Source organism: Pleurodeles waltl, chromosome 8 (assembly GCF_031143425.1).
Source record: "Pleurodeles waltl isolate 20211129_DDA chromosome 8, aPleWal1.hap1.20221129, whole genome shotgun sequence".
NCBI classification, from domain to species: domain Eukaryota; kingdom Metazoa; phylum Chordata; class Amphibia; order Caudata; family Salamandridae; genus Pleurodeles; species Pleurodeles waltl.
In genome coordinates, this window is record NC_090447.1 from 821504973 (window position 1) to 821526156 (window position 21184).

General features: G+C 45.4%; 1 protein-coding gene across 1 annotated transcript in view; it reads left to right on the forward strand.

Moving 5' to 3' along the window:
- Positions 1-21184, forward strand: part of LOC138250329 (arylsulfatase D-like) — a 951998-nt gene that overhangs the window by 209566 nt on the left and 721248 nt on the right. The gene's annotated exons all lie outside the window — the stretch shown is intronic.

Genomic DNA, 21184 nt, shown 5'->3' on the forward strand with positions numbered 1-21184 from the left:
CAATGTGCCATCCGGGGCAGGATGGGGAGGCTGTGCTGAGCACAGCCCCACTTGTCACTGAATAGGGTGTGCTCTGCCTTCACACAAAGGGCCTGACATATGCCCATTGCCACTGCAGCCAACTTGGAGCCAGGGCAGGAGGTTCAGTAAACCTTTCTAGAAGCTTCTCCCACCTTCCAGAAGAAGGGCACTGGGGTATAAAAATAGAAACTTTAGATCCACTCTTCAGTTCACTCCTGGACCTGCGGAAGGACTCTTAGAGGACTGCCTCCTGATCTGATCTGCTGTGTACTCTGCAAGGCTGCTTTATTGTACCTGGAAAGACTGTTTTGCTGCCTGGAGGCTGCCTTGAACCCTGCTTTTGAGTCCTGCATCTTCAGCTGAACCCAGGACTACCAGGGTGACTTCAAGGGTTAGATTGATGGCCACCTGTTCCAAACCACAGTGACACAAAAGGCTTCCACCATTTGTAACCCGTACCTGGACCCAGCCTGAGTGAGTCCTAAACCCCCAAGAGGAGTCCCACCAGTCCTGGACCATTGGTTGTGGCGCTAATGGTGCCTAGATGAGCAAATTTCAAAACTGAGGGTGTAGAAACATTTTGGCCAAAAATTGCTCTGAATTCCAGGAGGAGACCAGAATCAACCTGCTTGCCTTTCTGCCCGAAGTACATCGCTGGTCGGATTGACTTTGTGGCTTCTCCAGCTACATTCTTCTCTGCAGCAGCAAATCCTTTTCAGCGGTTCTTTGCCAAAGAGTGATCCTGCCTTGTGGAACTGTCTTCGGCTAAGGCCCTCTGCCCCATCCCACTGGAGATTTTCAACTTCCATTTCAGGCCTGAATTAGATCTTAATGCAGATCTTAGATCTTATCGCCAATCCACAGCCAATCCACAGCTGTGGTGGAGCTGAGTACTCCGTCAAGTAGACGGTGATCCAACCGCCGTATTTAGATGTATTGCAGCTTAGCCATTGACCGCCACAACAGAGTGCTCTTCCTAGTCGTCAGGGCAGCAGGTTCCCCCTACCATATTTAGATGTTACAGCTCTGCAGGCGGTGTACTGGCAATGAAGTGCTGATGGAGGGAGGCATTCGCGGGACCAATTAGACATCGGGACCCAATGGACATCATACAATGGCAGAGGTAAGTCTTACGCACACGCACACCCTGGACCTTGGCCACATGTGTCCCTCGCACAACACACCACATACACACTATTATCCATTGCCATTCTACCACAACACATACATGCCGAAAACACATATTGCCTTACATCAATGACACGCATTGCTTTCATTTGTGGAAGTATCTGGGTCCACTTCCAGTGAACCAGGCACAGGAGCAGGGGTAGAGACTTTGATATCCCTGAGTCTCTAGCAAAAGAAGGTAAGCCAGCAAGCCCTTGGCGATCACTTCAGTTGCAAAGCAGAGTCCAGCTCTCCCTCAGAAGGTTTCAGAGAGCAGCAGGCAGGATGGAAGCACTGTAGAAAAGCAGTCCTTCCAGGTCAGCAGTCTAGTAGACTAAAAGTCCTTTATACAGCACAGCAGTTTCTCTGACAGAGTCCAGTTGTAGGTCCAGAAGTCTCTGATTTGGTGGGCCAGAGACCCAGTACATATACCCTAATGTACCTTAGAAGTGGGGGTGGCTTCATAGAAGGGTCTTTGAAGTGCACAAGTATCCCTTTTGCCTCCCTATTGACACTGCACCCACACACGACCACAGCAACCAACACAGTTAGACAGTGATCTACAAAAACATACACACACAAAAGCACAACTACACACATCACAACAACGAACACCACTCAACAACAACACTCATGTGAATATGACACATGGCGATACAACACACAAACAAACATACACAACAGCATTGGACCCATAATCAAGTTGCACATATTCTGAGACAACCACCCACTCCTGCTCCTTCCACCTCAACCAGCCAATCCGATTGAATACACACATACACGTACACACTCACATACACAACTGGAAGCACAACATCACAGGCATATGTCCTCTTGCAGTGTGCACACACGGACATAGTTGACAAGTGTGATTGTGACTTCTTTAGGGTGCTACCATTCATTTGGCAACAAATACTGACACCAAAATGACCGTTGTGTATGTCTTTGACATGTCTTGTAGCAGACTGTCTCCATCCATGTCTTCCACAGTCATGTTCCTGACATATGCATGTCACAGTCTCTTAAAAAAAGTACTGTCACATGTATATGACTGCAGTGGTCGCGAGCTCATGTGCAATGGCCACAAAACGTACACAGCCAATGCGGATTTCCTACCTCAAAGTATGTCGACAAAGGGGGGTGGGGGGGTCTCCATGGTGCAGTGGCAGAAGTGAGGAAAGGTATTGGCCTATCAAGTCCAGTCAAAAACAGAAGCGGCAACAGGAAAAAAGTTAGGTTTTTGCCTCATTCCCCATCCAATCTGCCAACTCATGTGGAGGTAGCACCGCCACAGTTGGCTTGGCAGGAAGGAACATCCAAATCTGCTTGGTTGTAAGGGTGACTGGAGTCCTGCTGGCAGCCACTATTTCCAGTGGTGCCTTCAACGCAGGTGGAATTTCCTGGCGGAGACGGCATGACTGGGGCACTTTATCACCTATGGGACAACCAACATGTAATTTGGATGGGTGGACCCTCAAGCCGGCGGACGAGTTTTCAGTTGGAAAACCAGCAGTGATACAGATACTGCCAATATCTAAATCAGGCACTAAGGGGGTCATTCTAACATTGGCGGGCGGCGGAGGCCGCCCGCCAATGTTCCCCCTCCAAAATACCGCTCCGCGGTCGCAAGACCGCTGAGGGTATTTTGGGATTTGCCCTGGGCTGGTGGGCGGCCGCCAAAAGGCCGCCCGCCAGCCCAGGGCAAATCAACCTTCCCACTAGGACGCCGGCTCAGAATTGAGCCGGCGGAGTGGGAAAGTGCGACGGGTGCAGTTGCACCCGTCGCGTATTTCAGTGTCTGCTTTGCAGACACTGAAATACTTTGCGGGGCCCTCTTACGGGGGCCCCGCGGCACCCCCTACCGCCATCCTGTTGGAACAGGATGGCGGTAGGGGGTGTCAGAATCCCCATGGCGGCGGAGCGCGCTCCGCCGCCATGGAGGATTCCCCCGAGCAGCGGAAAGTCGTCGGGAGACTGCCGACTTTCCGTTTCTGACCGCGGCTGAACCGCCGCGGTCAGAATGCTCGAGGGAGCACCGCCAGCCTGTTGGCGGTGCTCCCGTGGTCGGTGACCCTGGCGGTCACCGGCCGCCAGGGTCAGAATGACCCCCTAAGTCTGAACATAGAAATCTTCACTGCAGCTTTGAGCCAAGGTTATTCAACAAAGATGCTTCCTCCTCGGACATCTTTTATAGCCTTACCATGCTGAACTTTACCGTCTCAGATCTTTTTTCTCAGAAACACTTCTACATCTGAAGGTATGCGTTAACCAGGCCTAATCCACTCCTTGTATCCAAACCAAGCTCCATCATGGTCAGTCATATTTTTCAACTTTGATCCAGTCTTGTGCAACTTGATGTCCAAGGTTGGCACGTTGATCTTTTAGGTGCTAGTTTTCCTTAAAAAAAAAAATCATAACTGCAGTTTTACTGGTTAGAGTTTTGCCATTCTGGTGTCAAATAATTTATTAAAATCAATTGGTGTGGGTTTTTCCTTTGTTGTGTTTTCACTTGATTACTGTTTGTGCACTGCATAAGTACTTTACCCATTGCCTCTAAGTTAAATTTTACTGCTTTTTTGTGCCAAGCTACACAGGGTAAGCACAAGTTAATTTAGTGACTTTTGGTGCTTCACCCTGCATTGGATCGTGGCAGTAGATTGACCAATCAACAACCCAATTTCTCACCGGAGGTTCCCCAATTCTTTTCAGATTCTGGGGGCACAGAAAGGGGCCCTGGTAGCGACGGAGGTGTGGGGCTGCTGCAGCTCCATTGTGCCAGCCCTGAACTCCACATCATCAGAGGAGGAGCGACCAACAGACAAAAATGACAATTTATATAGTTTGCAGACTCTTCTGGTGGGCACCCCACAGATGCCAGATGAATTATTCTGACTGGCTGTCTTGAAATGCTCCTTATTCAGAGATAATGCCTTAGATGGTGCCTCTCAGAACATTTCTCTTTGATATCCTTTGCTATGTGTAGACTATGATAGCTTTGAGATAAGTAACAGTTTGTTTATGTATTCAGTGGAACCCAGAATGGGATGGGTACCTGTGGGGATCAAGGTTGCACTAAGTGGCAGATAATGTTACTCTGTAAGCTTGGTCACAATTGAACAAATGAGTTGAGCATGGGTCACCTGTGGTCATTGCAGCAGCAACCCTCCCTTTCCCTAGGTGAACTTTTGCCACAATGAGTGGTGAAATGCTGTATGTTGCCTTATGTGTTCACTGGATGGGCAGTCTGTCCTAAGGGGAGCGGATTTGACTTTATGTTTAGGCACCAGGGTTGAGCGCCAATTGCACTATGAGGTACTTAAGTCCTTCATTTGTGCATTACATGGGTGGAAAAGAGACATGAGTTAAGGGGACCTGAAGTAAGAACATAGCATGCTTTGGGCTGATCACTTAACAGCACAATATAACAAATGACGCAATATGGGTTAACGTTGTGGAATGTCAGAAGGCTAAACATGCTCACTAAGCACTGCTGAGTTTACTCTTCTCTTTTGTGATGGAAAAGTAAATTGTATTTCTTCTGGGGACACATCTTCCCTGCTAAACTGCAATGGTCCTGTAGATGGCTGCCGGTTTGGTCTCTGAATGAAACAGCGTATCCCTGGAGAAGATTACTGCTGGTGGTCTCCGGGCAGTCTTTTTCCACAATCCTCAGTGTTCAAGTCTGGTGTGCACAGTGGTGACTGTGCTAAGTCCTGGTCTCCTTTTGACCTGACCCGAGGTGCCTTTCACCCCAGCCCATCTGTTAAGAGGACTACTTGTACATGCTGGTTGGCTCACACCAAAATCTGTAGTCCATTGGTTCGATATGCATATTACACAAGTGTGAGAGCTTTTAAAGCATCGCACCCTGATGGACTGTCTATCTTTGGTAGAAACCTATGGAACCCATAGGGGACAATTTATAACATATGGATGAATGACTACTGCAACTTACGACCAATGGCATTTAGGGCCTCATTTTGACATCGGCGGGCGGCGGGCGCTGCCCGCCAAGCGGAAACCGCCATGTGGCCGCTCTGCGGTCAAAAGACTGCGGAGGCCATTCTGGCTTTCCCGCTGGACCGGCGGGCGCCCGCCAAAGGAGCACCCGCCGGCCCAGCGGGAAAAGCCCTGCAACAATGAAGCCGGCTCCGAATGGAGCCGGCGGAGTTGCAGGGGTGCAACGGGTGCAGTTGCACCCGTCACGATTTTCACTGTCTGCAATGCAGACAGTGAAAATCTTTATGGGGCCCTGTTTGGGGGCCCCTGCAATGCCCATGCCAATGGCATGGGCAGTGCAGGGGCCCCCAAGGGCCCCACGACACCCGTTCCCGCCATCCTGTTCGTGGCGGTAAAAACCGCCAGGAACAGGATGGCGGGAGGGGGTTGGAATTTCCAAGCAGCGCCGCCATGGAGATTCAGCCCAAGCAGGGGAAATCCGGCGGGAAACCGCCGGATTCCCTTTCTGACCGCGGCGTTAAGAATGGGCATTGAAGCACCGCCAGCCTGTTGGCGGTGCTTCCGTGGTCGTCGACCCTAGCAGTTGATGACCACCAGGGTCAGAATGACCCCCTTAGTCCCACAAGAAACCCCCTGTATGTACTACTTCAAACTGTCCCACACTTTGGCTCAAGGGTGTAAACCTGTACTGTGGCTCTATAGAGCCCAGCTGCAGAGGTCTACCAACGATCTGATGACACACAAAGATAACTGAGAGTCATTCATCAGCAGGGCGGTTAATGATAAGGTCATGGGACAAGATAAGTTAATACCAACGAAAGTTTATCATAATGCAAGTATCAAACTAATACAGTGTTATGTACTGCATAAAGTTGATTTCACCCCAGCTAAAGTAGGTAATATATATCTAAATGTCCCCTCAAACTGGCATGGGTGTCACGCTCAAAAGGCCAGCTTTACCCCCATGACGTGGACTTGTCCTGTGCTGGCCTGTTTTTCTGGTGAAATTACGGAAGTCCATTCACAGAGTACAGGGGTGACAAACTTATTGAACAGTGAAGTGTGCCTACTGGGAACCTTCAAGCATATAAAAACAGAATGGTGGCAAAGTTCTTAGAATGAGCCCTCCTGTTAGAAAGAGGAAACCTCATCATAGCATGGAAACACACCCCTCTGCCACAAAAAATGCCTTAACGCTTTCACTCTCTGGGCCTCAGCAGAAAGTCACTCACTTCATAGAACAAAACTTAAAGGCCTTTGGAAATTGCCCATAGCGCACTGCTGGGAAGAATTAACTGAGCAAATGCAAATGAACTTTAAAAATGTAAATAACCCTCCCCCGACCTATTCACCCGTGGTGAACCCTGGAGGGGATGAATGAGAATAAGCTGAAGTGCAGGTGCTCTGTGGTTCCCTTACTGCAGGACCTGTGGTCGATGTTTGTCTCTTTGCCTTAAGTTTATGGACATAAGTGAAAGAATGCTTAGGATATTTGATACATAATGAGTATGTGCTGTACTGATATCAGAAATTGGATTTCGGATTGTCAGAGTATGCACCCAGTACAAGCAGGATCCACAGTCCTTGAAAGGATAAGTCAGATACACCCTGTACTCACCTTCTGGTAGCTTGGCACAGAACAGTCAGGCTAATCTAAAGAGGCAATGTGTAAAGTATTTGTGAAACACATATACACAATAACACAATGAAAACACCACAAAAAGACCCCGGACAGGTTTAGAAAAATAGATGATTAAATTCTGAACAAAATAAGACAAAAGTGGCAGAAATCTAATAAGAAAAAGTTGACATATAAATTTTAGAAGAATAAGTGTATCAATAGGCCTTGGAAGCAAGTAGAACTTTAAGGGATACTTGAGGTTGCGCTGGACTGGGCATAGTCAATAGTTCCGGCCGACTGCGGTGGAGCGCGGGCCAGTTGCAAGAGTCATTCAGTCACAGGAAGCAGATTACCTTGACCTTGGTCACAAGCACAAGATGTCCATGCGTCAGTACATCTTGCAGTTCAAAGGATATGTTGATTTTTCCCACGTGTGGATGGCGATGTGTTGGTTTCCAAAGAAAAGTGCCCAAGCCGCGATGTGTTGATTCCGAAGCGGATGTACTGGGTTTCTCAACGCTATCAGAGGAATGTGTTGGTCATCCGTCAGCGACGGTGGAAATGCAGTGGTTTCAGTGCTGCGTTAATGTCTCTTCCAACAGGCATGAGATGCGTTGCTTTCATTGGTGGAAGTATCTGGGTCCACTTCCAGTGAATCAGGCACAGGAGCAGGGGTAGAGACTTTGATATCCCTGAGTCTCTAACAAAAGAAGGCAAGCCAGCAAGCCCTTGGCGATCACTTCAGTTGCAAAGCAGAGTCCAGCTCTCCCTCAGAAGGTTTCAGAGAGCAGCAAGCTGGATGGCAGCACTGTAGAAAAGCAGTCCTTCCAGGTCAGCAGTCTAGTAGACTAAAAGTCCTTTATGCAGCAGAGCAGTTTTTCTGACAGAGTCCAGTTGTAGGTCCAGAAGTCTCTGATTTGGTGAGTCAGAGACCCAGTACATATACCCAAATGTACTTTTGAAGTGGGACTGGCTTCATAGAAGGGTCTTTGAAGTGCACAAGTATCCCTTTTGCCTCGGCCCTGGCTCCAGACTATCAGTAGAGGATAATCAGCCCTTTGTGTAGAGACATATGTAATAAAAGGGGGATTTAAGGCTTGGCAAGAGGTTTTACATGCCAAGCTGAAGTGGCAGTGAAGCTGCACACATAGGCTCTGCAGTGGCAGGCCTGAGACATGTTTAAAGGGCTACTTGTGTGGGTGACACAAGCAGTACTGCAGGCCCACTAGTAGCATTTAATTTACAGACCTTGGGTATAAGGGTTACCACTTTACAAAGCACTTACAAGTAAGTTAAATATGCCAGATGTGTATACACCAATATTACCATGTTTAGGGCATAAGAACAGGCATTTTAGCACTGGCCAGCAGTGGTAAAGTGGTCAGTGTCCTAAGACCAACAAAAAGAAGCAGCAAAAACAGGAGGCAAGCAGGCTGAATGTTTGGGGGAAGACCATCCTAAGGATGATAGGTTTACCAACTGCTGACTTTGTAATTAACGAGTTATAAAGGTGATCAACCCTCTTTAAGTAATGTGTTGTACGTCATGTAATTGCTTTTCCCCACTCATGGATGATTGATAAAAGAAGGCAATATAAGGTCGGTTTTGCTTGTTGACTGGTGCCCCATGTTTCCTTTCAGGATGGTGGGGTTTGTTTAGGAACTTAGGGTGTGATTTATATTTTGGCGGACAGGGTACTCATCACAGATGTGACAGATATTCCGTCTGCCACCATACAAGTGTGTTATATTCAATGGCTTTAGTAATACTGCAGACTGGATATCAGTTATGTTTGTCACGGAGTATCCCATCCGCCAAAATATAAGTCAGGCCCTTAGTTGGAAGGATTTGTTAGGGCAGAACACTAAAATAGGCTACATATTCTGACAATCTTGATGTAATATTTTGAATATCTTTGATTTATGCAGATGCATGATGTTTATGAAACTTCTAACTTAATTAATAAGAAGCAATGCAATTTTCTTTAAAAAAAATGGATGCTGGTGTGCATCCTGTTGTGCGATGTGGTGTGTTACGATATGCGTTGAAGAAATTGCGCATTGCCCACTTTTTATGTTTTCCTGCTATTCCTTGCTAATTCAGAGAGTCTTCTTCATGGTTCTAACGATGCGCTTGACTTTCCTGTTACCCTGGGATTATTTTGCGGGTTTTCTTGTGTGATATGTCCATAGTTCAAAGCTAGTCCTGAAACTCATTCCAAGGGAGAGGAGGCCCTTGTCTGTTTTCAGTAGTATATTTCCAACTATGGTTTGATGCTTGCAAAGGCAGTAGAAAGGATGACCTCATTGACCCTATTCTTGCTGTGTGAGTCAGTCAGCACTAGCAGATGCCTTCCACAAAGCATGCTGCTAAGGTTTGCACTTGTGTATGTCCATGGTGCAGTATATTTTTATTCTGTAAATATTTGTGCTGGATATTCTATGTTGCCTGACAGAGGCAACAGCCAGTTATCAGGTTCTCCACTCTTTCACATATTGAGGCTCCTTGATGTGCTAGCTGTGGAGTGTGTTCTGTGATGTATCATGATGATCCCATACCTTGCATCAGAACACTAAGAGGGATGAGGAGCGCTTTTAGGTTCAGCATATAAGCTCCCTTGAGGCCACCTGTTTACCATTGTAAGTGAGTCTGCATTACCTCTCTCTAAAAATCCATGTCATCTTGGTAGTCCACAATTCTTAGGGATTTGCTGCTTGAGTTTGATATGACACTATCACAATTGATCCTCTAGAACATAAATATCATGTCAGGCGACATGAGGATGGCACACTCTACCACACCTTACCCTTATCGTAAATGCACAGAACATGCCGCCATAATACTGGGCCATGTTCTTAGGCCCGTCTATGTTTTTCCTTACGGCAATAACAATAAACCTCCTATTAACTTTTGCCACCTTTGGTTTTTGGCATCTAAGGATGTTACGCATCAGCAGCACATTATTTTGGAGAACACCTTTTCCCAGTAAGCTCCACTGCATACCCACCACAGAAATGCATGGAATGATATGCCTTTATACCAGCCCCTCTACGTTTTCCCTCATGGAAATTAAACCCTTTTATTAACTCTTGGCACTTTGTGTTTTTTTTCTGTCTAGGGATGTAACTTATTAAGACAATATGCAGTTGGATACGCCTTCCCATCATAAGGTGGTGACCACATTATTGAAGAATAAATGCCAGGAGGTTCACTCCCCCCTGCATTCATGCCTACCGCAGTGCCTGATGGTAAGCCCTGTTCTCCATAGTGGGCCCCTGCTACCATCTTGGTGGCATTCCCCAATGCTACCTTTCCCTCCTACAACCACCTGAGACTTTTAGTCTCTAGACAGTACTACATGACTGTTCCGCCCCAATACAGATGAGCCTTCTATGCTTATTCGTGCTTACAGGCACCTTACGTGTGAGTAATTATGGCTACTTAGCCTGGTAAAACTACCTCCCTGCCTGCTCCCATATTACCTCCAGGGTGGCAGAGAGGGATAGGCTGCAGCTTATCAATCATGCTGGACACTATAAGTACTATGCACTATGTTTCCTTACTCACTTCGTTTTGCAAGCTGAGTTCTAATTATTTGCCTTTCCAACAGTTTTTACTCCGCAGCGAGTGCAGACTCTGCCATAACCTATGAAGCCAATAGTTTTCCAAATTTGGGTAAGCTGCACCACCTTTGGGATAACCTTGGGGCTCACCTGATCCATTGTAATTGACTGTTATGATTTTTATGAGAGATGTAAGGCGCCACTTCACCAGTGTGTCACCTGGTTGTATTGGTCTGTTTTACTGTTATTCCGCACTTTCCACATACAGGCGTAATTTTGCCTTTTGTCATGTATTGAATTAAGATTGGCTACATTATTTCTGATGAGTGAATATTTTTGTATAAATTACCACAATCACTTCACCAATCACCCATACATTGTTTATTGGTCCTGATGATTTGTCCTGATTGATAACAACTCTGGCAAGAAATATGTGGACCTTTATGTACATTACACCATGAGCTGTTTTGAATCATTACATCCATACTCAGCCACACACAGTTTTTAGTCATAACAAGAGGATATCCACATTAAAAAAAACCTTGGTATCTCTTAGTTATTTTTAAAATATCCACACACCTATCTATAGATAGAGCACCTCCACCCACACTCCAAGGCAGCTTATTTCCAAAAGATTTCCCGCAAAGAGCCCCTTGATGAGCCCATTGCAGGTCTGGCCCAATGAGGAGCTGCACGATGATGAAGCATGACACCCATTTGGGTATGTGAGAGCTCTTGCTTCTGAGCAATCACCTCCCCACTTACTGACTGTTGTTTCTGTTTCTCTTACCTCAAAAGGAACTGCATTCTTGTGATTACGATTGCATACCTTGCTTCAGTGCTGCAACACTGTGTCATTGTCTTTCTAGAACTGTACAGTTTAGGACCCCGTAACTAGGGGCAGACTTATGAAGGAAATTACCTGATTGATTTGGAGGTGTCTAGTTGTGATGTTAATGGTTACTGGGATATTGAGAGTTTGGTCACATGTTGTACGTTGATGAGTAAAGGCATTAACTATGAGCTCTGTGTGTGCTGTGTTCTTATGCATGTTACCAGGCTAAAGAGGACATGACAACTGGCGACGAGTAGGGAATACTTGACTTGGAGAAAAAGAAGTGCAATCCCTGTGAGTTTGCAATAAATAGCAAACTGCACATGTGCACTACGTGCACCCAAGCCAACACGAAGGAGCCTGCAGATGGTGCATGTGGAGTGCAAGCACTACTGCAGCCCATATGAGGCTTTGTGGAGAAGGTGAAGGCTGACAAGGGAGCACCATTGGGTAAGCCCACCAAGACTTGCCGGCCAGGCTAAAACAAAAAAGAGGTGCTGCGCCATAGCACCAAGCCATCAGTCATACAATGAAAACGCTAATACAACCACATACAACACATGCAGTGACAACCAGGTATGACCCTAGTAGGCAGCGACAACCAGGTACGAGAAATAAATATATACTCACAAGTAAGACCAACGGTTGAGACCTGCTGGTGAGGTTGATATGTGCAAAGCTGCAAGTAGCATCTAGGATATTATGCATCTCGCCTCGAGCAAGGCGGTTAAAACACATGGCCCACTGACCAAAGTCACAAGAAGAGCACAAAAGAGAGAGTGCTGAAATAGCTCAAAGAAATGACTTGAACAAAACAAAAGGGCAACAGCAAAGACCAAAGCATGCAAGAAACAGAAAATGCACTCACTGTCAAAAGTGAAGAAGGTACAGCACAGCCACTGTGCCAGTCTGGCGACCCAAGCTCATGTACGGAGCTGGTACTTCCAGAAGACATGGATTTTAGGTGCACAATGAATGCTGCCTGAACAGCACATACTCTCAACGCCTGAAGAAAGAAAGGTGAAGTAAGGGCAGCTGATTTCCTGAAACCTCTGCCACATTCGATACCATTAAGAAACAGAATATTGGCACCAGATGGACCATGTGTATTGAGTCCTTCGATGATTCCATAGAGAACACTGCAAATTTAGTAAAGTTAATGATGAAGAAGCCATGCAACGTAAGTCATTGATGGTTGTTTGTCAGACTTATTCAGGAGTCACATAGTCTAGAATAGGTTTTAATTGCTGCCAAAGCTAAGGAACAAGGAGATTGGCATGCTGCTGACATCAAGGCAGGAACAACAAAAAGTGAGTCACCATTAGTCATGAAGAGTAGACACCAGAGCCAAGCAGATGTCCGTAAGCCGAGACTGTGTTTCCGATGTGGATTTTCATTTCCACATGAGAATAAATGTCCAGCCATCAGACACATGTGTAGATGGTGCAGAAATGAAAAACACTTTATAGCCTTTTTTAAAGAGAAAAAAAACAAGTGCATCACAGCAGGAGAAGAAGATGGATGCCAGAATGTTCCAGAAGCAGTCTCGCCACACCCACAAAGACAGAAAACGGCCTCAACTGCGACAGGTCGAAACTAAACAATGTCGGTTGCCGTCAAGTTCATCCTGCAAGAGTTCCTTCATGTCACCATCCAGGGACAGTGAAAAAGGTGTATGTGAGATGATCATGGATAAAAGACAACAACAGGCACAAGTAGGCCTTGCCGCTTGCACGGAAGACATAAGAAAGGCAGACACAAGTGAGCTGAGAAAGCACAAGAACTTATATGGACATTGCTCCAAAATTAAACTGAAAGTCAACAGTTGCCACGTAACCTTTGTAAATGATAGTGGTACATTGATCAACATCATGCCAGTTGAACAATTTCATAGTCTATCGCCTGTACAACAACTCAAAGTGTCAAGTACGAAGGTGTACACATGGGCTGCTTCCAAACCTTTCTGGAGTCAAGGATCATTCATAGAGACCATGTAGTATAAGAAGATGTGTGTGCAAGTCCCAATTCACGTTCTTCAAGGTACTTCATTTAGTGCATGCCTACTTAGCTTTACAACTGCTGTCAACATGGGGCTGATATCCATCAATTACAACTTAAACACACAACTTGAAACTGTGAGTCATTTCCCATCACTATTTCATGGTCTAGGAAGGCTCAAAACGATGAAGGTGCAACTTCACAATAATGAAGACATCAGGCCTGTTGCACAGCGACACCGCAGGATAGCATTTCACCTACAAGAAGTGGTCCAGAAGGAGCTGAATGTTTGATGAAACATGGTGTTACTGAGCCCTCTACTGATCCCACACCATGGGAGTTGTCCATCATGGTAGTGCTGAAAAAGGACAGTAGAGGTTTAGTGCGCATCTGCGTGGTAATGCGCCAAGCCAACAAAGCAATCAAAAGAGAGAGACATCCTGGTCAGCACATTGCAGATACGATCATGCAGTTGAATGGAGTCAAAAAAAAATCCTGTCTTGTCCTATACAAGGGTTACCATCAGCTTAAAATAGAAAAGAACTGCAGGTACATTAACAGTTTTTGACCCATGTGGTTTTTTAGGTAAAAAAGATTAAGCTTTGGAGTGTCCTGTACTGCATAAATATTCCAAGATGTTATACATAGGATTATTCAGGCTGTGACTCGTCTTCAGTTACAGTGATAATATACTGGTATTTGGTGCAACAAGGAAGGTGCATGGTAAAGCCCTCAAACAAGTGTGTCAATTACTTACAGATGCGGGCCTCACCTTAAATGCCAAAAAGTGTGAATTTCACAAAACAAAGCTCAAGTTCTTTGGACATGTATTTTCTGATGGAGGCACAACTCTTGATCCTGACAAAGTACGATCACTGCCAGCCTCCAGTCCTCCCCGAGATATCACCATGATACGGTCTTTCTTGGGCATGGCCAGCTATTTTTCGAGGTACATTTGTGACTTTGTCACAGTGAGTGCTCCTTTGCGAGACCTGACAAAACGAAATGTCCATTTCCGATGGTCCACTGATTGTAACCGCAGTTTCAAAAATATAAAACATGCAATTGAAAATGCAACTGAGATGGCTTACTTTGATCTTAAATTGAACGGTGAGATCACTGTTGATGCGATCCCTGTGGGATTGGAAGCAATCCTTGCTCAGCATAATGGACACCCAAATGCTCGGAGACACAATGTGATGTATGCAAGTTGAAGTTTGTCTGACACAGAACATGTCAATTCCAAGCCAGAAATGGAGAGTCTGGCAGTGATATGGGCCTGTGAATACTTAAATGCGTTTCTGTATGGAAAGCATATCATGATCGTCACTGACAACCAGGCGTTACTCACCATTTTTGGCAATCTGAAGCCAAGATGCCCCCTTGTGCCAAGAGGTGGAGGTTGTGTCTACAAGAGTAGGACTATACCATTGTGCACAAGCCAGGCAAAAATCAGAACCCTACGGATTACCTCTCACCAGTACCCTTACAGTGGCACAGTTCAACTTTAAAAACTGCATAGGAGTACATAATCTACATTGTAAAGTCCAGTTACGGCTGAATCTCTGTCCATTGAGTAGATCATTGCTGCTACCAATGCTGATAAGGACATGTGTGCCCTAAAAGACAATATTGCAGCCCATTCCTGGAAAATGAGTGTTCGATCTTTAAATAATGATGTCAAATTTTAAAAATATTGCAATGCCCAAGATGAACTGTCTGTCACTAAAGAAGGGATTGTGCTAAGAGGATCTCTGATTGTCCTAACTACGAGTTTGATACAGCAAGTTGTTGAACTCGCCCATGAAGGTCTTCCTGGCATTATGGCCACCAACAGGGCATTGGGAAATTGCATGTGGTCGCTCACTTGGACGAGATAGTGAAGATGGACCTAAAAAAGTGTAATTTTTACAAATGCATGTCTCCCAAGATGACCCATCATCCCCTGACAATGTTGAATCTACCTGCACGTGCTTTGGAAAGCATTGCTGTTTATTTCTTTGGGCCTCTGGCCTATGGCCATCATCTTATGGTGATCATTGATGATCATTCCTGGTTTCCTCTGGTAGAAGACTCCATCCACAACCCACAATAAAGTCATTGAATGGCTAGATAATATCTGCAGTGTGGGGCATACCAGACATTCTCGACTTTGACAATGGTTCAGTGTTCAACAGCAGAGAGTTCAAGGAGTTTCTAGCCAGTCTTAACATCAAGCATCAGAAAAGCACACCTTTGTGGCCTCAAGCCAACAGTGTCTTGAAATGAATTATGGGGACGCTGAAATGGGTGATCCAGTGTACATCGATAAAGGAACTCGATCTAAGTCAGGCATTATGCCAAGCCCCCCATGCTTATCAGTCAACCCCTCATTCCTCTACAGGCAAGAGTCCTGCAACTCTGATGTTCAGGAGAGCCATGAAAACCAAACTACTACAGTGCACCCCTGAGAGAACAGTAAAAGATTATGTGGTAACTGTTGTTATGAAAGCTATGCTTTCACATGGTATAAGTGATGTCATATGCAAGAGTATGTATAACCAGTGCATTAAGAAGGCGTGAGTTATAATTAATGTAGTATGGTGAGTGAGGTGGGAAAACTGTGCACGAAGGTATGTGATTATAGTAATTTAAAGGTGGTGTATTACGTTCAAATGTAAGATATAAGTGCACCGTATATGTAGATGGGCTACTTATAGTAATGTGTGTAAATTCACTTTAAAATCTCTAATGTTTGTGTAGTTTAAGAATGGTTTGTATGGAGAGAATACAGATAACCTAGCTATAAGTTTGCCGTAACTTTTGCTTTTTTCATGGAATTTCAATGGTTTTTATATTTTAATGTAAATGTGTTTACAATTGTAGTGTTGAGTGTTATTTATTAAGATATCATTAATTGGAGTGTCACACAATAAAATGAAAGACAGGGTCATACAGTTGAGTGCCATAGGATGGAGTTTTTTTTATAGTGGAATTGAGTGTAGTGTAGAAGAATGTAGTGGAGTAGATTAGGAAACAGTGTAGTAGAGTGTTGTAGTGTGGAGTTGATTAGAGTACAGTAGTGCATTGTTCTGTGGCGCTGTATAAAGTGGATGATTGGACAGTGGCATAGAGTGAAGTAAAGTCTCATACAGTGGATCAGAGTTGAGTAGTGTTCAGTGGAGTTACATAACATAGTGTGGAGTAGAGTATATTACAGAGTATTAGTCTCCCATAGAGTAGGGTAGTGTGGAGTGGCTTATAGTGTAGTTGCCATAAAGTGCAGTATAGTTTTATAGAGTGCAGGAGAGCAGAGTGTCGTACAGTGGACCCACATACAGTGCAGAGGCATACACTGTAGTGGTGTGAAGCAGAGCTTCATACAGTGGATTAGCATATAGTAGAATAGTGTACAGTAGAATACCATACAGTCTAACAGGGTACAGTGGCCTGTAGAAGAGTGAATTGCTAGAAACTGGATTAGCGTACACTGGAGTGTCATAGAGTGGAGTGCCATACACTGGAAAAGTGTACAGTGGAGTGGTGTACAGTGGATTACTGCACAGTGGAGTAGAGTAGAATGGAGTAGGGTGCAGTAGAGTGGCGTAGACTGGAAGTGCATGCAGTTTTGTAAACTGGAGTACAATATAGTGGCGTGGCATACAAGGGAGTGGCATTCAGTCGAATATCATAGAATGGAGTGTTGTAAAGTGGTTTGGCATACATTGGAGTGGTGTACAGTGAAGCGCCATACAGTGGAATAGAGTAGATGGGAGTGATACACAGTGGAGTAGAATATAGTCGAATAGCATACAGTGGAGTGGTGTAGACTCGGTTGGCATCCATTGTAGTGCGTACAGTGGAGTTGCATACAGTGGAGTCGCGAGTACTATAGTGGCATAGAGTGAAGTGTGGTACAGTGTTACAGAGTGGAGTGTCGTCCAAGGTAATTGCATAGAATGGAATTCTGTACAGTGGCATGGCGTAGAGTGGACTGGCATACAGTGGAGTAGCATACATTGGAGTACTATACAGTAAATTGCGTGGAGTGTTGTAGAGTGGGGTGGCATATAGTGGAATAGAGTACAGTGGAGTCATGTACAATAGAGTTGCGTACAGCAGGCTGGTGTACACTGCAGTGGAGTGGAGTGGAGTTGATTGGTGTATAGTGTAGTGCTGTACAGTGTAGTGGGGTGTGGATGTAGTTGAAAATTTGGAGGACTGTGAATTATGGTGTGCAGAGTAATGCCAGGCAGTGGCTTGCGCTGCAATGCATTTCTGTACATGTACCAAAGCAAAGCTAGTGGAGTATAATGGCTTTACATAGTTTTGTGAATGTTACATAATTTTTGTATTGCCGTTGTGACACTATGCATGACACAAGGATAACACAATAGAATCCCAAATGTGTCCCCTAGTGTTATATTGCGGCATGGTATACCGCAGTAAGTTAATAGTACACTGTGATACATAGCAATAAAAAGCCAGTGTAAAATTGGCTAATGTTCGCGCTCACACATTTAAAAGGCAGCCATAATTCTTTTGATAGACTTTTGGACTGCTGTGGCTTAGGGCCTTAAACATAGGTAAGTATTAGGTTTTTGGTTGTTGTTCCGAAACCATTACCATTTTCTTAACTTGGAAATATGTATGGAAATCTTTTTTATAATTTTTTATATATTTAACCAGTTTTCGCAGTACCACAGCAGCACCACCCACATACAGTGTTTTTTCACCAAATGTAAAACAATTTAGTGATTTTTTAAGTAATGTGGTTATTTTTAGGTATCACTGTGTTAATGCGAACACTTTTTTCAACATAATTAAATATGTAATAAAATTGTAAAGACACCGTAGGACAGTGGTTCCCAACCTTTTGACTTCTGTGGACCCCCACTTTATCATTACTGGAACCCGGGGCCCCCCACTGAATCATTATTGGAATCTGCGGACCCCTTACTGAGTCATTACTGAAAGCTGGGGACCTAATTTGTTAATATTATTTAATTTTCTAAGCAGTCGCGGACCCCCTGAGGAGGCTTTGCGGACCCCCAGGGGTCTCCGGACCACAAGTTGGGAACCACTGTCGCAGGACACTATGGGGCTCATTATGAACACGCTGGTCTTTCCATAGACCGCCAGCCCCCTTGAAACACCACCAGCTGCATTACGAACATTCTACTGGGCCGGCGGGCAGAAACAGTGTTTCCGCCCAGTGGCCCAGCAGATTGCAGGGCCGGGACATTGCAGACGGCTCCACATGGAGCCGTCGTCAATGCCTCAGTGCGGCTGGTGCAGCAGCACCCATCGCACAGATCAGGCAGTGATCAGCACGACGGGGCACTGCACGGGGGCCCCTGCACTGCCCATGCCAAGTGCATGGGCAGTGCAGAGGCCCCCAGGGGGGTCCCGGAGCACCCCTTCCGCCAGCCTTTTCCCTGCCAGGGAAAGGCTGGGGGAAACAGGGTTCATTATCCGGAGGGCAGTGCTGCTTTCAGCGCTGCCTGTCGGATAATGTATTCTGCCATCGTCAGGCTGCCTGGCGGTGGTAGCCTGGCAGTGGCAGAGGGCCGCCATAGGCGGCCCTCCCTGTGTTTATTATATGGCGGTTCAGACCGCCATACTGGTGGCGGTCTTTTCCGCCGCCGCCGCATTGCGGTCTGAACCGCCAGGTTCATAATGAGCCCCTATATTTGTGAAATATACTGTGTATCAGTCTTCTTAAATTTGTATACGTTTTTGTTATTTTAAGGTACTGCGTTACTACCTAGGTAGTACCTCAGTACTCTGTAATATATATTTTTAAATACATACAAACTTATCATTATATTTCCCACCCTAATACTACTTACATTGAGTGGCAATGGGTAGGGAAAATGTACCAAACCAAATACTTACCTCTATTGAAGGCCCCAATCAAAACCACCAGCAAAGTGGTCTTAAAACAACATGTCTGTCTGCAATTTTGTAAAGAAAGTAATTATCCAATCTGTTTAATGATAGCGGTACTACCTTGAAACTATCTTGAAACTACCACACTAACAGCATCACTAAGCTTACAATGCTATTTGCTCTAAAAATACTTACCCCTTTAAGACGCAACTACAAAAAGAATCATCTGCACACCAAAATCTTCAATCCTGCCGAATTTCATCCAAATGTGACTGACCGCTTTCGTGCTAAATGAAATACGAACGTTTATGTGAAGTGCATTGGATTTGAAGTGTGCTTTGGGCCTCCCCTTTTTTCTTTACACCCCCACGACCAAACACTGCAAAACGTTGAACCCTTTACCATTCTAATTGGTGGATTAGGTCTGCATTCATCAAACAGGAGCAAAGTTATTAAGGGACAACAATCTGAGGAATTCCTATCTGTGGGTAACCCGAACTATAACTACAGAGTGGCTACCAGGTACATAAATGTGAAGTTTAAAATAGTCAATCCTTATTTCCCTCTGTGCACTTACCTGCTCAAATACTTTGGGGCATATTTATACTCTGTTTGCGGCGGAATTGCGTCATTTTTTTTGACGCAATTCCGACGCAAAACGAACTCCATATTTATACTTTGGCGTTAGACGCGTCTAGCGCCAAAGTCGATGGATTTTGCGTCATTTTTTAGCGTGGACACCTACTTTGCGTTAATTATATGCAAGGTAGGCGTTCCCGTCTAAAAAATCGACTCCGAGGCATGTGCGTCGGATTTATACTCCCGGGCAAAATTCACACCCGGGAGTGGGCGGGTAAAAAAAAAATGACGCACGGCCGTTTTTGCGCCGTTTTTTAGCGCCTGCAAAAGGCAGGCGTTAAGGGACCTGTGGGCTCTGAAGGAGCCCAGAGGTGCCCTCCCATGCCCCCAGGGACACCCCCTGTCACCCTTGCCCACCCCAGGAGGACACCCAAGGCTGGAGGGACCCATCCCAGGGACATTAAGGTAAGTTCAGGTAAGTTTAAAAAAAAAAAAATGTGTGGCATAGGGGGGCCTGATTTGTGCCCCCCTACATGCCACTATGCCCAATGACCGTGCCCAGGGGACAGAAGTCCCCTGGGCATGGCCATTGGGCAAGGGGGCATGACTCCTGTCTTTGCTAAGACAGGAGTCATTTCTATGGGGGTTGGGAGTGAAAAAAAAATGGCGCAAATCGGGTTGAGGCGAAAAAATTGCCTCAACCTGACTTGCCCCATTTCTTGATGCCCAAGCCCCATATCCCCCTATGCCGGCGCTGCCTGGTGTACGTCGTTTTTTTTAACGCACACCAGACGGCGCCGGCGGCTAACGCCGGCTAACGTCATTCAATAAATACGGCGCCCGCATGGCGCTTCAGAATGGCGTTAGCCGGCGCTAATTTTTTTGACGCACAGTTTTGCGTCAAAAAGTATAAATATGGGCCTCTGTCACTCGATATTCTGGTCATGATATTGTGACCTTCCTTTATTATGTCCTCGATATTCCCTGCCACAAATGCTATTATGCTGTTTGAATGGGGTTTGGAGCACAGAACTTGCTTGTGAGTGTGAAAATTGTGTGCAATGGCTGTGATACTGTTTTGTGTGCATTGACACATGGAAGTCATGCTGCTTGCCGAATAATTTATTTTTCTTTGTATGGTGATTGCTCATGTGAGCATTGTCGAAAGATGATGGTCGATAAGAGTTTCAGTGTGGTGATTGTTACATAGGTAGATGGCTCTATGCATTCAGACTATTATGTGGATGTTGACTCTCAGGGCTGTGTTTGCAGTGCATTTGTAATGCTATCTTTGTTGTGTGAATGGATGCGCTGGCATACAGGATGCCGGGCGTGGACTGCATGATTGTTGTACATCATTGTTGTCCTTAGGTGTCTAGTCAGCTTGCTTGAGTGGTGATGTGCAAATGAACTGTTGTGAGTGGTCGAGAAAGAATAAGTACAGGGGCCTAGATGTTTGTCAGAAGTCCAATGGCGCATGAATCTTAAAAAACATAAGTGGTCATTACGACTTTGGTGGTCTATTTGCAAGACCGCCAAAGCCACTGCAGCCAACAGACCGCCAGTGCT